At 42.3% G+C, this 17,248-nt stretch overlaps 1 pseudogene; it reads right to left on the bottom strand.

Annotated features, from left to right (window-relative positions):
* Nucleotides 1-3,537: 3,537 nt before the first annotated feature.
* Nucleotides 3,538-4,064, bottom strand: LOC143682631 (RNA-binding protein 7 pseudogene; annotated as a pseudogene).
* Nucleotides 4,065-17,248: the final 13,184 nt, after the last annotated feature.

Here is a 17,248-nt window from a genome sequence, read left to right as displayed (position 1 = left end):
GGGGCGGCGCTGGGGGCCCAGCCCTCGGGTCTCGGTGCCCAGGAGACAGCCCCGGCGGGGAGGGCCGTGAGGCCAGGCCGCCGCGCTGCGCAGCCGCCCCGACTGTCTCGTCTGCTCGCGCCCCCGAGGCCGGGCGGCGCCCTCGGCTCCTCCGCTCCCGGCGCAGCTTCCAGGGCTCACTGGAGCTCCAGGCGCGAGATGCGGGGAGGGCGCAGGCAGGGGCGCCTCCACCTTCCGCACCCACCTCTGAGAGCGTGTGAGCGCGGGCCCTGCACCTGGGGAGCCACCGCCAGCGCCTGCAGCGGGAGGGCGGGGGGATGCGCGCCCCGAGACGCTTCCCTTCTCCCTTTTCACCAGACGCCGCCCTTCAGCCCACATGGATTCAGCATCAGCGTCTTTTCTGTCTTGGGGCTGCCCTTCCCTCCTCTCCTCGCATCCACTGGGACTCTCCAGCTCCTTCCTTATTTTTCAGAGCCACGTTTTTGGTACAAACTCATCTTTCCGGGTTAAAATCGATCACCTGTCAAAGGGCCTGCAGGCCCTGCCCGGTGCTGAGCGGGTGAAGGGTGGCGCACCCAGGTCTGCGGAGGGAAGGTTAGATCAATAAATTACCTCCAAAGAACGTGGAAGCGTAAAATGTAGTAAAGTAACTAGGAAGTGATAAGTTTTTAGTATGCATTAGCTTTGTTTTTGACAAGTTTACTTAATTGTGAGTTTATATCATACATTCTCCACAGGGTGAAATTGGTTCTTGGTAGGAGACATAATTATCTTACTCTTTTTATGAACATAGCTCAGATATTCATCTGGTACATAAACAGATTCACAGTGTATCTGTGGAATTCAAATTTCATGGTCTGGGAAGAGATAATTAGGGGGGTAAATTCTACAAAGCTTCTTAGGAGGCAAAATAAAAGATTGAGAAACACTGATTCATATGAGTTAATTTTTACATGAAATAAAATATTTAATTTACATTTGTATACATAGTTTTGTTACAGTGAAGAATGGTAGGGAACCCTGTAAAAACATTTGCAAACAGAAATATATTACATTAGGAATAAAGTAATGTAGAAAGAGTACTGGAAATAAGCATTCAGGAACAAAAAGGAACTATAAAATTGGGGAAAGTTAAAGAAATGTTTGCTGATATGTTTCTTTTTTATTTTTTATTGGTGTATATTATATATTGACATACCATGTAATCATCCAAAGTGTATAACCAGTAATTCACAATATCATCATATAGGTGTACATGTGTCATCACAACAACGTTTTTTTTCCTTTTTTTGTGAAAAATAACATATATACAAAAAAAGCAATTAATTTCAAAGCACATTGCAACAGTTAGTTGTAGAACAGATTTCAGAGTTTGGCATTTGTTATGTTTCCACGTTTATAGGTTTTTACTTCTAGCTGCTCTAAGATACTGGAGACTAAAGGAAATATCAGTTTAATGATTGAGCAATCATACTCATTTTTTAAACCCTACTTTCTTTCTATAATTTCATCATCACCTTTTATCTTTCTTAAACTCTTTAGGGTATTTGGGCTATGGCCATTCTAACTTTTTCATGTTGGAAGGGGCTTTTGATAATATGGGACAGAGGGATGGAACTAGTTCATGATCTAGAGGAGCATGCCCCTCTACATTTTAGGACATATCTGGTCCAGTGACCCATCTGGACGTTGTACATTTCTGGAAAGTTTAGTGCATGGAACATTCATAGACTCTTATATATTGCCCTAGGTGTTCTTTAGGATTGGCAGGAGTGGTTTTGGTTGGGGTTTGGCATGTTATGGTGGGTAGCAATGTCTAACTGAAGTTTGTGTAAGAGTGGCCTTCAGAGTAGCCTCTCAACTCTGAACTCTTTCAGCCACGGATACCTTATTTGTTATACTTCTTTTCCCCCTTCTGGTCAGGATGTCATTGTTGATCCCATGGTACCAGGGCCAGGCTCATCCCTGGAAGCCTTCTCCCACGCTGACTGGGAGACTCACCCCTGGATGTCATGTCCCCTATGTAATGGGGAGGACCATGGTTTCACTTGCAGAGATGGACTTTGAGAGAGAGAGAGAGAGAGAAAAGTCACATCTGAGCAACAAAAGAGGTCCTCTGGAAGTAACTCTTAGGCACATACCTCTAGGTAGACTAGACTACTACATACCTAAGCTTCACAGAGCAAGCCTCAAGATCCAGGGTTTAGCCTATTTATTTTGGTGTCACTAATGTTTGACACAGTATGAGGAGTTTCCCTGGTAGTAAAGTTTAACAGTTCCGTATTTTTTCTCCCATCCCATAAGGTGCTTTGCCAATACTTTTTTTTTTAATATATTAAAAAGCAACATATTCCCGGTGCCTACCCATGCAAAAAAAAAAAAAAGCAACATAATGCAAATGCATGCTCAGTATTAAAAAGGATACAAATTTTTCAAGGCATCAATTTTATGAACAAGTTTATCATTCACAATGATAGTGACAGAATCATCTTGATATATAAAGGCTTTGTTAAATTTAATTTAAAGAATTTTACATCAGGAATACTTAAGACTAAATCCTTTCAAATGTCAAAGAGAAAAGCAATCTACAATTTCCATAATAAATTGCGTCCTCTTACACGTCCTAGAATTTTGAAAATACTAAACTTTAAAAAATTTGAGTGACAGTAACAGCACTTAAAGGCATCATGAATCTTTTTCCCAAAAAAAGTAGACTTTCAGTAAAACATTTTACCTTTTTATTTGACTATGCATTGAAACATTTTTTTCTTCCTGAAAAGGGAAAGAATATTGTGTTTTTATACTAATTCTGTTTTTTAAATGAAAAAATATACATCTGAAGACATTTAGCTTCTTGAGTGATTTCAGTCATACATTAAATATGATTTAATGTAAATTTTCTAAAATTTTAGAATGAAACCGTGATATATGCAAATTTAGACTAGTGTGTTCAATTTTAAGGTAAAACTAAAACAAAAAAATGTCATAGAACATGTACTTCAATTCCCTAAGAAGTTAAACAATATGATTTAACCCGAACTGTACTAATATGTTTTCTCAAATGTGTTAGTAAAATGAGTCACTGAATTGTTTTCTAATTTATTATCAAAATACTGATACATTTAAGACCACCAACTTAGGTGTTTCTATTATACACACCAAAATCTAACAAGAAATTTCTTACAATACAAAAAGATTACAAATAATTAAAATATTTATTTTATAATACAACCAAACAGTATAATTCACCCCCGCCCCCGCTTCCTAAACGGTCTAAAATGTTTAGGAATGGTGGCACTTTTTTTTTTGACTCTTCATAAAACCCTGAGGTGAAAGGTTATTAATGTAATAAAACTGGAACCACAATTCTTATTTCTGTATTAAACTGTAGCTATAGGTTTTAAAAACATTGTTTTAAAGAAATGTGGCAACTTGTAAAGCTGCTCTGTACAGTTTTTCAACAAAAGTGTCCCAGGCTAACCTAGCCAAAAGGACCTAAAACGACCCCATAAAAAGGAAATGTTCTGTTAATCCTAGTTAGTGTTGAGACGAACTCCATTTTCCATCTCTACTATTGTCTCTTCTGTTATCGTAATAATCAGGGCTCCAGCCATCATGATTTCTACCTTCTTATTTAAATAAATCATCTCTGCTACCTCTGTAATGATGGTCAGTACCACCATCTCTGTAACGCTGTTCACAGCTCTAACGTCTGTCTCCTAGGTAGGGAGGAGAATTCTGCCTGACTCTATGCTGTGACGGTGATGTATCTCGGTGCCAGTGGGAGCTTGGAGACTGCTTATAAGAATGATTATGCAGCTGAACTGTTGGGGAAAATCCTGATCGATCCGGATGTGGAGAACCGAATTTCCCACCATGTGACACCTGCCTCCAAGTACTGTTCATCGTGGCTTATCTTTGAAAATTTTCTGGAGAAGAGAGAGCTCTCTGAATTATCTGTGCTGATGGAGTCATAGTTACCCACAGTCCTTTCAGACCTGCTGCTAGGAGATGTAGAGGTAGGGCCTGAATTTCCAACGCGATGCTGGGAATATGACAAACTGACATCCTGTGAAGCCTGGCTACTTCCTGCTCTAAATTAAATTTTGATGGGCCTTCCAAAAAGTTTAATTCCATTAAGTAGATTCATTGCATAAGGAACAGTACTTCATGTTTGAAATCCACAAATGCAAACTGCTTCAGTTTACCATCCTTATCTTTTATATGAGTATGGGGAGATGAGTAAAAAATATGAATAAAAACAAAACAAATAATAGGGGGGACAAAAGTTAAAATAAACTGGGTAGATGGAAATACTAGTGGTCAATGAGAGGGAGGGGTAAGGGGTATGGTGTGTATGAATTTTTGCTTTTTGCTTTTTTCTTCTTATTTATTTTTCTGGATTGATGCAGATGTCCTAAAAAATGATCATGGTGATAAATACACAACTATGTGATGATATTGTGAGCCACTGATTGTATAGCGTGTATGGAATGTTTGTATGTAAGATTTATCAATAAAAATATTTTTTAAATATAAATGAATAAATATGTTAAACAGGAAAAAATCTGAATGTCGACAGACTGGAGGCACAGTGTAGGTGTATGGATTCTTTGTGGAAGAAAAGGAAATGTCTCCATATAGATTATGGAGGTGAAGGCATGCCTGTACACTTAGGCTGGATTATAGGATGTGTGAGTAAAACTATTTAAAAATAAGCAGAGAGAAACAAGTGCTGGAGAAAGAGATGTACCTATTCACTGTCAGTAGGGAAATGAGAGGTGCAGCCCCTTGGAGGGCCGTGTGGTAGTTCCACAGGAGGCTAGGGATGGGTTTGCCATGTGATCCTGAAATCCCGTTCCTGGAGGAACTGAGTGTGGGGACTCGAATGGACATTTGCACACTGGTGTCTCTGGCAGCAGCATTCATGATCCACAATGGATAGAGGTGGCCTCAGGATACAATGGCTGAGGAATGGAAGGGGGAGCTATGGTGTACGTACAATAGAGGCTGCAAGAAGGAATGAAGTTGTGAGGCATGCAACTAGATGAATGAACTGTAAGGACTATATGTTGAATGAAATGTCAGGAATAAAAAGACAAATATTATCATGCCTCACTCATATGGACTAACTATAATATAAAAACTCGGTGAACTGAAGTTGAGAACTTGGGTTTTCAGGTGTGGCCTATTGTAAAGGGTCCTAGACTGTAAGCTCTTACAGCAGTCACATGTATTCTGGCGTTGTAACTGTTATTTCTAAATTCTGAGATACTGAGCTGTTTGTTTAAAACTTGGTCATTCCCAGAAACTTCAGGCATTTTATGTGACACCTGAAGACTCAGAATTAGAGGTCTGAAGCTATGAAAGTCAGCAGTGCCCCATACAGGAACTGTTTAAAAAGTTGAAAAACTGATCAGACTTAGAGTAGAGAGATGAATGAAGTTGATCTGGGTAGGACTAAGGTAAACCAGAATGCAGGGTTAAGGATGACATTGTCCATATTTTAAAGCTTCAATTTCTGTCTAAGACCAAAGGGAGAGATGTTTATGTGGTGCAAAATTTATATTATGGGTAGTGCATTTCCTAATTTTAGCTTGTATATTCAGTTTAGTTGAACACCATATGTACAGGAAATCTTGAACAGGGTGTGAGATCTTGTTGGTTTGACCACTTTAGTGCGATGCCCCAATATTTCCCAGAGTAATTTAGGCAGTGTGGTAGTTAGATTCAGTTGTCAACTTGGCCAGGTGAGCATACCTAATCTTGTTGCTGCGGACATAAGCCAACGGTACGTGAATCTCATCTGTTGCCAATTACATCTGCAGTCGGCTAGGAGGCGTGTCTGCTGCAATGAGTGACATTTGACTTAATTGGCTGGTGCTTAAATGAGAGAGTGCGATGTTGCACAGCCAAGCAGCTTGGCATTCCTCATCTCAGCACTTGCAGCTCAGCCCAGGCCCTTGGAGATGGAGGAAGAAATCACCCCAGGGAAAGTTGTTGGAACCCAGGGGCCTGGAGAGAAGACCAGCAGAGACCATCCTGTGCCTTCCATGTAAGAAAGAACCTCAGTGGAAAGTTAGCTGCCTTTCCTCTGAAGAACCAACAAAATAAATCCCCTTTTATTAAAAGCCAATCCGTCTCTGGTGTGTTGCATTCTGGCAGCTAGCAAACTAGAACAGATTTGGTACCAGGAGTGGGGTGAGACCATCCTGTGCCTTCCACGTAAGAAAAGAGCCTCAGTGGAAAGTTAGCTGCCTTTCCTCTGAAGAACCAACAAAATAAATCCCCTTTTATTAAAAGCCAATCCGTCTCTGGTGTGTTGCATTCCGGCAGCTAGCAAACTAGAACAGAGTTGGTACCGGAGAGTGGGGTGCTGCTGCGGTTTGCAAATGCCAGATCTGTTGGAACTGTGTTTTGGATGGCTAAGGGGAAGACTTTGGAGGAACTGTGAAGAGATTGATGGAGAAGTCCTGGAGGGCTTGAAGAGACTGTTGCTGTAAATGGAACCACCGCCAATCTTGACAAAGGAGGACACAAAAGGGAGAGATTGGAGTTTGCAGAGTGAGAACCGTGGGAGTTCGGGTCTGAAGCCAAGAAACCTCGGCCAGGAGAGTGGACCCACCTGTATGTGTGGAGAGGGTGAGTTTACCCTGAAGGGCAAGGATGAGTCTCCCCTCTCATTGCAGTGGAATAGTTGTGCAGCCTCGGGCCTTGGAAAAGGCGTAGCACGCTCCTTGGGGGACTGGGAGAGCCTGGCTGCCACCATGTGGAGGGGTTGAGCGTGCGCCCCAGAAATGGCAGAGAGCCCAGGGGTGGCCCTGATGCCTGGAGAGAGTGGAGCCCAGAGGTGGTCTCCTCGATGTTCCCCGAGGTTGAGTTGGAAAGAGGCCGGCCACTGCATAGGCCCTTGGAAGGGGTGGGACTGCTGCTTTCTACAGCCGAAGGATAAATGACTTTCAGACTTGGAAATCCAATGGTGTTTGCCTGCAGATCTTCCTTCCAATTTCTCCCTATGGAAATGAAAATCTGTATCCTTTGACTATCCTCCTTTGCATATTGGCACCGGACTTATTTTGAGATTCACAGGTCCACAGCCAGAAGAGAATATTTTGCACCTGTTTAAGGTGATGTGAGTAGCTGCCAAGTTGACAAGGGGTGGACATGTGGTAGTTAGATTCAGTTGTCAACTTGGCCAGGTGAAAGCACCTAGTTCTGTTGCTGTGGACATGAGCCAATGGTAGGTGAATCTCATCTGTTGCTAATTACATCTGCAGTCGGCTAGGAGGCGTGTCTGCTGCAATGAGTGACGTTTAACTTAATTGGCTTGTGCTTAAATGAGAGAACGCAATGTAGCACAGTCTAGCAGCTCGGCATTCCTCATCTCAGCAATTGCAGCTCAGCCCGGGCCCTTGGAGGTGGAGAAAGAAATCACCCCGGGGAAAGTTTTGGAACCCAGGGGCCTGGAGAGAAGACCAGCAGAGACCATCCTGTGCCTTCCATGTAAGAAAAGAGCCTCAGTGGAAAGTTAGCTGCCTTTCCTCTGAAGAACCAACAAAATAAATCCCCTTTTATTAAAAGCCAATCCGTCTCTGGTGTGTTGCATTCCGGCAGCTAGCAAACTAGAACAGGCAGTGAATAAAGAAGTATTTGCAAGGTCCCCTTGGGGGACAGGGGAAAGAGGAGGAAATGTTCGACTTCCCCATTTCAAGAAATTCTGATACTCTTGCAAGCAGTGGGGACAGCCAAATCAATACACCAAGCATGGATCTTGGGGTTTGCCCCTCTGAAATTTGTTCCTGCAAAGAATAGGCTGAGCCTACTTAAAATCAAGCCTAAGAGTCACCCCCAGAGAACCTCTTTTGCTGTTCACAGCGGCCTCTTTCTCTAAGCCAACTTAGCACGTGAACTCATTGCCCTCCCCAGTACATGGGATATGACTCTCAAGGGTGTAAATCTCCTTGCAACGTGGGACAGAACTCCTGGATGAGCTGGGACCTGGCATCAAGGAACTGAGAAAGCATTTTTGATCATGTATGGAATATATGTGTGTGAAGATATATCAATAAAAATATTTTTAAAAGAACTTATTTATATCTGTAGTGTTAATCAGTGGGACACATGGGTTTATACAACCCCTTGCAATCATGTTCACCTTCAGTGTGGTAATATTACTTATAGACCCACTAGTGAACCACCTTCACTCCTATCTATTCCTTTATATTTAAGTTCAACCTCATTAGCTAACCATTCAGACATCTCTGACCTCCATATATCTCTAGGTCCCCTATATTCTGCATTATAAGCCTCTGATTTTATCTTTACCATGGTCATAAAAGTGGAATCATACAGTATCTATCCTTTTGTGTCTGGCTTATTTCAATCAGCATTATGTCCTTAAGGCGCATCCATCCTGTCATGTGTTTCAGGACGTCATTTTGTCTTACTGCTGCATAATATTCCATCAAATGTATATACCACATTTTGTTGATCCACTCGTCTGTTGATGGGCACTTGGATTGTTTCCATCTTTTGGTGATTGTGAATAATGCTGCTATGAACATCAGTGTACAAATGTCTGCTTGTGGCACTGCTTTCAGCTATTCTGGGTATATACAGAGTACTGGTATTGCTGGGTCATAGGGCAACTCAATAGTTAGTTTTCTGAAGAATTACCAGTCTTCCATAGCGGCTGTACCATTATACATTCCCACCAGCAGTACATAAGTGTCTCAATTTCTCCACATCCTCTCCAGTATTTGTAGTTTCATGTTTGTTTAATAGCAGCCATTTTTATATGTGTGAGGTGGTATCTCATTGTAACCTTGATCTGCATTCCCTTATAGCCAGTGAAAATGAGCATCTCTTCATGTGCTTTTTACCCATCTGTATTTGCTCTTCAGAAAAATGCCTATTCATATCTTTTGCCCATTTTTATAATTGCGTTATTTGTTTAAGATGTTTCCCTACATTTTCTTCTAGGAGCTTTATGGTACTCATTCTTATATTTAGATGTTTGATCCACTTTCAGTTAATTTTTGTATAGCGTGTAAGGTAAGGGTCCTCTTTCATTCTTTTGGCTATTGCTATCCAGTTCTCCGATGTCCATTCATTGGAAAGACTATTTTTCCCCAGTTCAGTGGAATTGGGGGCCTTGTCAAAGATCAGTTGACCATAGACTTGGTGGTTTATTTCTGTACTCTCAATTTGATTCCATTCGTCAGTTCTTCTATCTTTGTGCCAGTATCATGCTGTTTTGACCATTGTGGCTTTATAATAAATTTTAAAATCAGAAAATGTTAATCCTCACACTTTGTTCCTTTTTAGGATGCTTTAGTTATTTGGGGTCTCTTTTCCTTCCAGATAAATTTGGTGACTAGCTCTCATAAGTCTTCAAAGTAGGTTGTTGAAATTCTGATTGGTACTGCATTGAATCTGTATGTTTTTCATATATAGCCTTTATCATATTGAGGAAGTTGCCTTGGATTCCTACCTTTTGAAGTGTTTTTATCAGAAATGGATGTTGAATTTTGTCACATGCTTTTTCAGCATTAATGGAGATGATCATGTGATTTTTCCCTTTCAAATTTTTAATGTGCTGTATTATGTTAATTGATTTTCTTGCGTTGAACCATCATTGCATTCCTCCATATAAACCCCATTTGTGTCATGGTATATAATTCTTTTAATGTGTTGTTGGATTTGATTTGCTAGTATTTTGTTGAGAATTTTTTGCATCTGCGTTCATTAGGCAGAATGGCCTATAGTTTTTCCTTCATATAGCATCTGTATCCAGTTTTGGTATTAAAGTGATGTTAGCTTCCTAAAATTAGTTATGTAGTGTTGCAATTTTTCCTCAATATTTTGGAACAGTTTGAGCAGGATTGGTATTAGTTCTTTTTGGAATGTTTCATAAAATTTCCCTGTGAAGCCATCTGGCCCTGGGCTTTTCTTTATAGGAAGATTTTTTAAAAATATGTTTTTACTGATAAACCTTCACAACAAACATTATTAACATACTAACATTCCATACATGGTGTACAATCAGTTGCTCACAATATCATCCCATAGTTGTGTACTCATCATCATGAACATTTTTTTGAACATTTGCATCACTCCAAAAAAAGAAACAAAATAGAAAAAAACTCATACATGCCATAACCCTTTCCCCTCCCCCTCATTAACCACCTACCCAATTTATTTTAACCTTTGTTCCCCTATTGCTTGTTTATTTTTTATCTATACTTTTTACTCATCTGTCTATACCCTAGATAAAAAAGTGCATCAGACACAAGGTTTTCACAATCGCATTGCGAAGCTATATCATTATACAGTCATCTTCAAGAAACAAAGCTACTGGAACACAGAGTTACAGTTTCAGGTATTTCCCTCTAGTCACTGCAATACACCATAAACTAAAAAGGGATATATATATGACGCGTAAAAATAATTTCCAGGATAGCCTCTCAAATCTGTTTGAAATCTCTCAGTCACTGAAACATTGTTTTGTCTCATTTCTCTCTTCCCCCTTTTGGTCAAGAATATTTTCTCAATCCCTTGATGCTGGGTCCGAGCTCATCCCAGGATTTCTGTTCCACGTTGCCAGGCAGTTTTACACCACTGGAGTCATGTCCCACATAGGGGCAGGGGAAGGCAGTGAGCTCATTTGCCCTGTTGGCTTAGAGAGAGAAGCCACCTCTGAGAAACAAAAGAGGTTCTCTGGAGGTGGCTCTTAGGCCTAATTTTAAGTAGGCTCAGCCTATCCTTTGCAGGCATAAGGTTCATAGGGGCGAACCCCAAGATCGAAGGCTCAGCCTATTGATTCGGTTGTCCCGGCTGCTCGCGAGAATATCAGAAAGTTGAATATTTCCCCCTTTCCTCCTCCTCCCCCCAAGGGGACTTTGCAAATAGTTCTTTATTCACTGTGTAGGAAGATTTTTGATGACCTGACTGAATCTCTTTACTTGTGGTTTGTTGAGATCTTCTATTTCTTCTTGAGTCAGTGTAGCTTGTTTGTGTTTTCAGGAATTTGTCCATTTCATCTAAGTTGTTTAGTTTGTTGGCGTATGGTTCATGGCATTCTCTTATTTTTTACTTTTTTATTTTTTCAGGGTCTGTGATAACATCTCCTCTCTTGTTTCTGATTTTGTTTATTTACTTCCTCTCTTTTTTGTCAGATTTTCTAGTGGTTCATTGATTTTATTGATTTTCTCAGTTTTTGGTTTTATTGATTTTTTTTTATTGTTCTTTTGTTCTCCCATTCATTTAACTCTGCCTTAATCTTTGTTATTTCTCTTTTCCTATTTGCTTTGGGGTTAGTTTGCTGTTCTTTCTCTAATTCCTCCAGGTGAGTAGGTAAGTCCTCAATTTTGGTCTTTTTTTTTTATGAACATTTTAACGTTATGTATAACAGAACATTATGAATACAATGGAAACAAAGTTTTATCAATTTAATAAAAAATTTCCCATATAAAGTGAGGAGGTAATAATTTGATACCTATATTATAGTATTTGTTTTAAAAAATATTCCCAGCTTGAGGGGGAAACAATTAATTTTTATTCCAGTTCTAGAATCTTGATTTTTCAAGTAAGCTTAATTCAGAACTACTGCAGGAAACAAAAACATTTTAATTAATTTTCTTTATTTTTATTAAATCAATAAAATCTTTGACTGCTACAGGTCTCCTTTAATAATATATATTTAACTCCTCCATACTGGAACTATAGTTTGTAATGCCATATTATATGCACTTGAAATGAAAACAAAACAAATACTGTATAAAATTTTAAAACCAACGTAGTTGATTTTTAGTATTTATATTCAACTTAAGGTTTTAATGCATTTCTACCTTTCCAATTTTTTGAAAAGATACCAAAAAATAAATTTGGGGGGGGACTAGTGTTGACTCTTAAAATTATGCTACAGGTGATTGTACATGTAGATTGGAATGATTTCTAATTGTTTTGTTAATTCTTTTTTTAATTAATAAAAAAAAAATTATGCTACAGGAATAAATACCGAAGGAAGCCTTGCCAAGTTAATCACTGCAAATTATAAATAATGACTGCTAAAATACAAACAAAAACATTGGAGGCTTTTTTTTTAAAGGAAACCTTACAGAAGTCTTAAAAAAAAATGTTTCCTACTTCTGCACGGGATAATTATAACAGAAGACATGGGGAAAGCCCCTAGCTATCACCAGTTGCTTAAAGAGGTTTTGTTGCAATAAAAATTTGGATAATATGATAGTGCTGCGGGAACATCAGCAAAAGTATATACATTCCAGTTACCTTTGATTTTGCCATCATCACACATGCATGTCTTTTTGGACCAAAATATATATTTTTATAAAAAACTTATTGTCCAACTTTAATGACTTCATATATGGAGATTCAAGAGTGGTAGGAAAAGGCGGAGGGGCTGGGGGCGCGTACCCGCGGCTTGGGAGGGGCGGGGTGAGCTGCGCTTGTGCGGGAGAGGTTGGGCAAGCTGGTGCAGGCATGTGCGTGCGCGGGGCAGGGTTGAGGGCAGGATGTGTGGGGTATACGCAAGCGGGGGTGGGGGTGGGGATCAGGGCAGTTGTGCCTGGAGCACGGTAGTGGGGGTGGGGGGCGGGTGATGGGGTTCAGGTGCATGGAGTCTGGGGGAAGTCCTGGGTTGCAGGGTGGAGGCAGTGCCTGTTGGTGCAGCGTGTTCAAGGAACGAGGCTTGGCTTACTTCATAGTCCCCGCTTCCCGTTCTCCATGCTCCTGAAGGCTCCAGGCCTTGGTTTGGAAATGAACGCACTAGGCTGTTTGCACCAGCTGGATGGTTTCTGGTTCTCTGCATCTCAGTTCGTCTGCTCTTTCAACCAGGGCCTCCCCATGTGGTATAGAAGACCCTGCCAGGTCCTTGCACCCTGGAATCGCCATCCTAGTCATTTTTCTGTGACTTCTGTAGCTGTTCCTTGGAATAACGATGAATTTGATCCATCCAATTCCACCATCTTTCTAGCACTCCTCCTAAGTCAATTTTTAATGGTGGTTGTGTTTAACAGCCGGCCCACCAAAAAAAATCCTGATTATTTAACAATCGGCTGTCACAAGTCTGTATGACCTGGCACACCTGGCCTGCCCCTCCTCGGGGTGAGGAGGGTGGGAACAAAGTGGAGGAGGGAGAGAGACACCTCCTTCTGCCACATAAGCAGTACATCAGGCTGGGTGGGTGGGAGTGATAGGGAGGCTAGAGAGTCTGCTGTTCTGCCGACAGATCAATGGAGGGGGGTAGGACACCCCTCCGTCAACCATGGGGTCACCACCCAAGACCCTGGCGGGGCCTGATCTGTGTCATCCCTGATCAGGGTGGCAGATGGGGTGATGGTATCCTCAGGGCACCCCCCCTCCCAAACCAACAGTGTAAAGACAGTGGGCTTTGTGCACACACTCTCTACTTGCCCCAGAATCAGGGAATCCAGATGATCTGCGCTCAGTGCCTCTGGCCAGAGGTCACCTGCATGAGAGTTTCTGCTAAGAGGCCCACCTGAGGCATGGGAGTCAGGGGCAGGGGCCCTTGTCCCTACAGGAATCAGAGGGGCCTATTCAGTGATGTTCTTCCGGATCCCGGGTAGCGGTGAGGACAGCACAGCCCTCGGGGCATGGTCAGGTTGGGTCCGTGGAATTTAGGTGGCCTTGTGCGCACGCGCAAAGGTGTTCTAAATGCTTTGGATGAAATCGGTCTGGTCAGCCAAAGGCACTTTGTTTACTAAAAATGAGTTGGAACCCAGCAATACCATTGCTAGGTATCTACTCAAAGGACTTAAGGGCAAAGACACAAACGGACATTTGCACACCAATGTTTACAGCAGCATTATTTACAATTGCAAAGAGATGGAAACAGCCAAAATGTCCATCAACAGACGAGTGGCTAAACAAACTGTGGTATATACATACGATGGAATATTATGCAGCTTTAAGACAGAATAAACTTATGAAGCATGTAATAACATGGATGGACCTAGAGAACATTATGCTGAGTGAGACTAGCCAAAAACTAAAGGACAAATACTGTATGGTCCCACTGATGTGAACTGACATTAGAGAATAAACTTGGAATACGTCATTGGTAACAGAGACCATCAGGAGTTAGAAACAGGGTAAGATAATGGGTAATTGGAGCTGAAGGGATACAGACTGTGCAACAGGACTAGATACAAAAACTCAAAAATGGACAGCACAATACTACCTAATTGTAATGTAATTATGTTAAAACACTGAATGAAGCTACATCTGAGCTATAAAAAAAAAAATGAGTTGGAGAGGAGGCACCTGGGGACCTATGAAGAGGCAGTTCCCTTCTTTCTTCTCTGGTCTCTGTCTCTCCCCTTTTCCTGACCCTTTAGGAGGTCAGGGTCTTGCCCACTGACCCCAAATTCTCCCCAGACCCATCACAAAACCTCTGTGTGGCTCCCCTAAAGGCCCAGCTGCCTCCCAAATGGGTCAAGGTGAGAAGCCACCCCAAAGAGCAATGTTCCCCTCCAGCCTCACCTTGCCTTCCTCTGCTCTATGCAATCATTGCATTCCCAAGAAGGCAAGGAGAGGGAGTTAGCTGGTGCGTACTGAGCACTCCAGAATGCCCACTTGAGGCTCTGGTGGCTGAGTGGGAAGGGGGGCGGGCAGCACTGTCCATTTGTGCCCCCCCCCCACTGAGACTTCTTTCCACAGAGGTAATTTTTTTGTTATTGTATAATATACATACAAAGCAAAGCAAAAAAATTCAGTAGTTTTCAAAGCACTCTTCGACAAGTAGTTACAAGACAGATTCCAGAGTTTGTCATGGGCTACCGTACCATCATCTCAGTTTTTCCTTCTAGTTGCTGCAGAATATAGGAGGCTAGAAGGAATATTTTTTTATCATCACAATCGACTTTTTTTTTCTTTTTTGTGAAAGATAACATAATACAAAAAAGCAATAAATTTCAAAGCACAGAACAACAATTAGATGTAGAACAGATTTCAGAGTTTGGTATGGGTTACAATTCCACAATTTCAGGTTTTTACTTCTAGCTGCTCTAAGATACTGGAGATTAAAAGAAATATCAATTTAATGATTCAGCAATCATATTCATATGTTAAACCCTACCTTCTCTGTATAACTCCACCATCGACTTTGATCTTTCTATCCCCACAGTGGCCATTTTTTATGGTACACTCCTTCACCCACTCTCCCTTCCTCCTTATTCCATGTGGCTCTCTCTGACAGTCCCTGTCCAGCCTCCAGTCCTTTGGAGTCCATAACTGAGCCCAGCACATTACTTGGAGCAGGGACAGGCTGGGACCCAGATGGTGGGTGATGACCAGCCTCCAGCACGATCCAGAAAGCTTTGGCTCCAGGCTCCAAGCTGCAGCGGTAGAGGTCCTGACAATGAGCTACATGCCTAGCAGGGCTGGCCAAGTCCAGCTGACCGGAGTTCAGGAGCAGAACTCTCAGTCCTTGTGTTCACCCCACCCCACCCTCATCTCAGGGTGTTTCCTCACATCACCTGTCCTTCCCTCTGCCTGCCCTGCTCTCCTTTTCTCCACTTGATTAACTCCTACTCATAGTTCCTTTCTCAGCCTGATCACCACTTCCTCTGGGAAGCAAACTTACATTTTCACATTTATGACAAATCCCTTTGATGGCAATTTTCATAGCAAAGGAAACATGTTTACTGGAGCACTTGTCACAGTTGTGACTTATTTTTGGGGGGTGTGAAAATTTGATTAATGTCCCCACCCAAGAGCAGGCAGAATGTCAGCTTTTGTCCCCACCACACCCCAGTCTAAAAATTTATTGAATGAATGAAATGAGTTATCATCTCTGCAGCTCTCTGAAGCTCTCCCCAGGTGGCATTTCCCACTCTGTGCTATAATCGGCTGTTCATGTGTCTGCCTCACTAGAACTTGAGACAACAAGGGAATGTGGCAGGGAATTTGGGGAGTGGAACCAGACTGCTAGGGTTCATATTCAGGCTCTGTCACTCACTGGCTGAATAATAACCTAAGGCAAGTTAATTTTTAAAATTGTGTCATCTGTGCCTCAGTTTCTCCATCTGTAAAATGAGGGTAATAATAAATGAGTTAACGCATGTGACATGCTTAGAGCAAGCTTGAGCATGTAAGTACTCAAAGGATCTTGCTGCTATTGCTGTATCTGCATCTCTGTGACCCAGACCTCAGGGCCTGAGCGTGCTAGGTGCTCGATTCAGGCTTATTGTTTGAATGAGCAAAGAGTTTAGGGTTGGTCCTGGGAAGAAGAAAATTAAGAGAGGGGAGAGTGTGAGGCTGCAGATGAGGATGGAGAGACCCCAGTGCAGGGAGAAGTTAGACAACCAGAAACCCCACTGCCCCCAACATGCCCCTTCCCTAGCAATGCTTTTTCCACCCGACGGCAGCAGTTCATTGCAGGACTTGCAGTTGATTCCAGTTTGCATTTGTTTCCCAACAGTCACAGGACCAGCTGCGTGGCTTCCCCGCAGAGGTGCTGGCACCAGCAGCAGGCAACCCCTCCTCAGAGGTCTGGGTTTTGGCTCCATGGGCCCTGCCTCCAAGCTTCTCAGTTTTAATCATTTCAACCTTTTCCCTTTGTTCCCCCAGCTTTAGGGACGGTAGCTGCTTCCTGGGGTTTTGACCTCAGTGATGCTTCAGTATACTCTTTTTGCCTATTCAGCCCAATACCATATTAGCCATTCTTTATATTAGATTCTCTGTTAAATGTACAGGTGTGGCATTCATCCAGTCCTCAGGGCCCCAGTGAGACCTGAGGCTCAGATGATAAGAGAAGTGGGAGCCAGCCATTGTACCCAAGTTGCCTCAACTCCGAGGGAAACAGCTGTTTCAAGCCCCCAAACAGCATCCTTTGGTCTAGAGTTAGACATGCTACACACAGGGACATCTAACCAGCCTTTGAAGAACTGGGACAACAGTTAAACTACACAAGCAAAAGCGCCCCAGCAACCCACAGAGTGGCCAGCTCGGGCAAATGTCACAAAAACCAGCTGCAGTGCTCTGGGCCTGAGCAGGGCTGCTGGCTTCCTGGGCCCATGTGGAGGTGTCCCACAAGGACACCCCTTCGGAATTACCACCCAGGCTTTCCTCATTCTATTCGGAATCCTCTGGAACTAGCTGCCCTGCCTCTCTGTCTAGATAACTCAGGACAAATTTGGAACCGTGGAGGGCTTACATTCTCAGTGTACGGAAGAGGCACAGAACTTCATCTGGGATCTTTTAGAAA

Source organism: Tamandua tetradactyla, chromosome 5, assembly GCF_023851605.1.
Source record: "Tamandua tetradactyla isolate mTamTet1 chromosome 5, mTamTet1.pri, whole genome shotgun sequence".
Taxonomy (NCBI): domain Eukaryota; kingdom Metazoa; phylum Chordata; class Mammalia; order Pilosa; family Myrmecophagidae; genus Tamandua; species Tamandua tetradactyla.
This window is presented reverse-complemented; position numbering and strand designations above follow the sequence as displayed.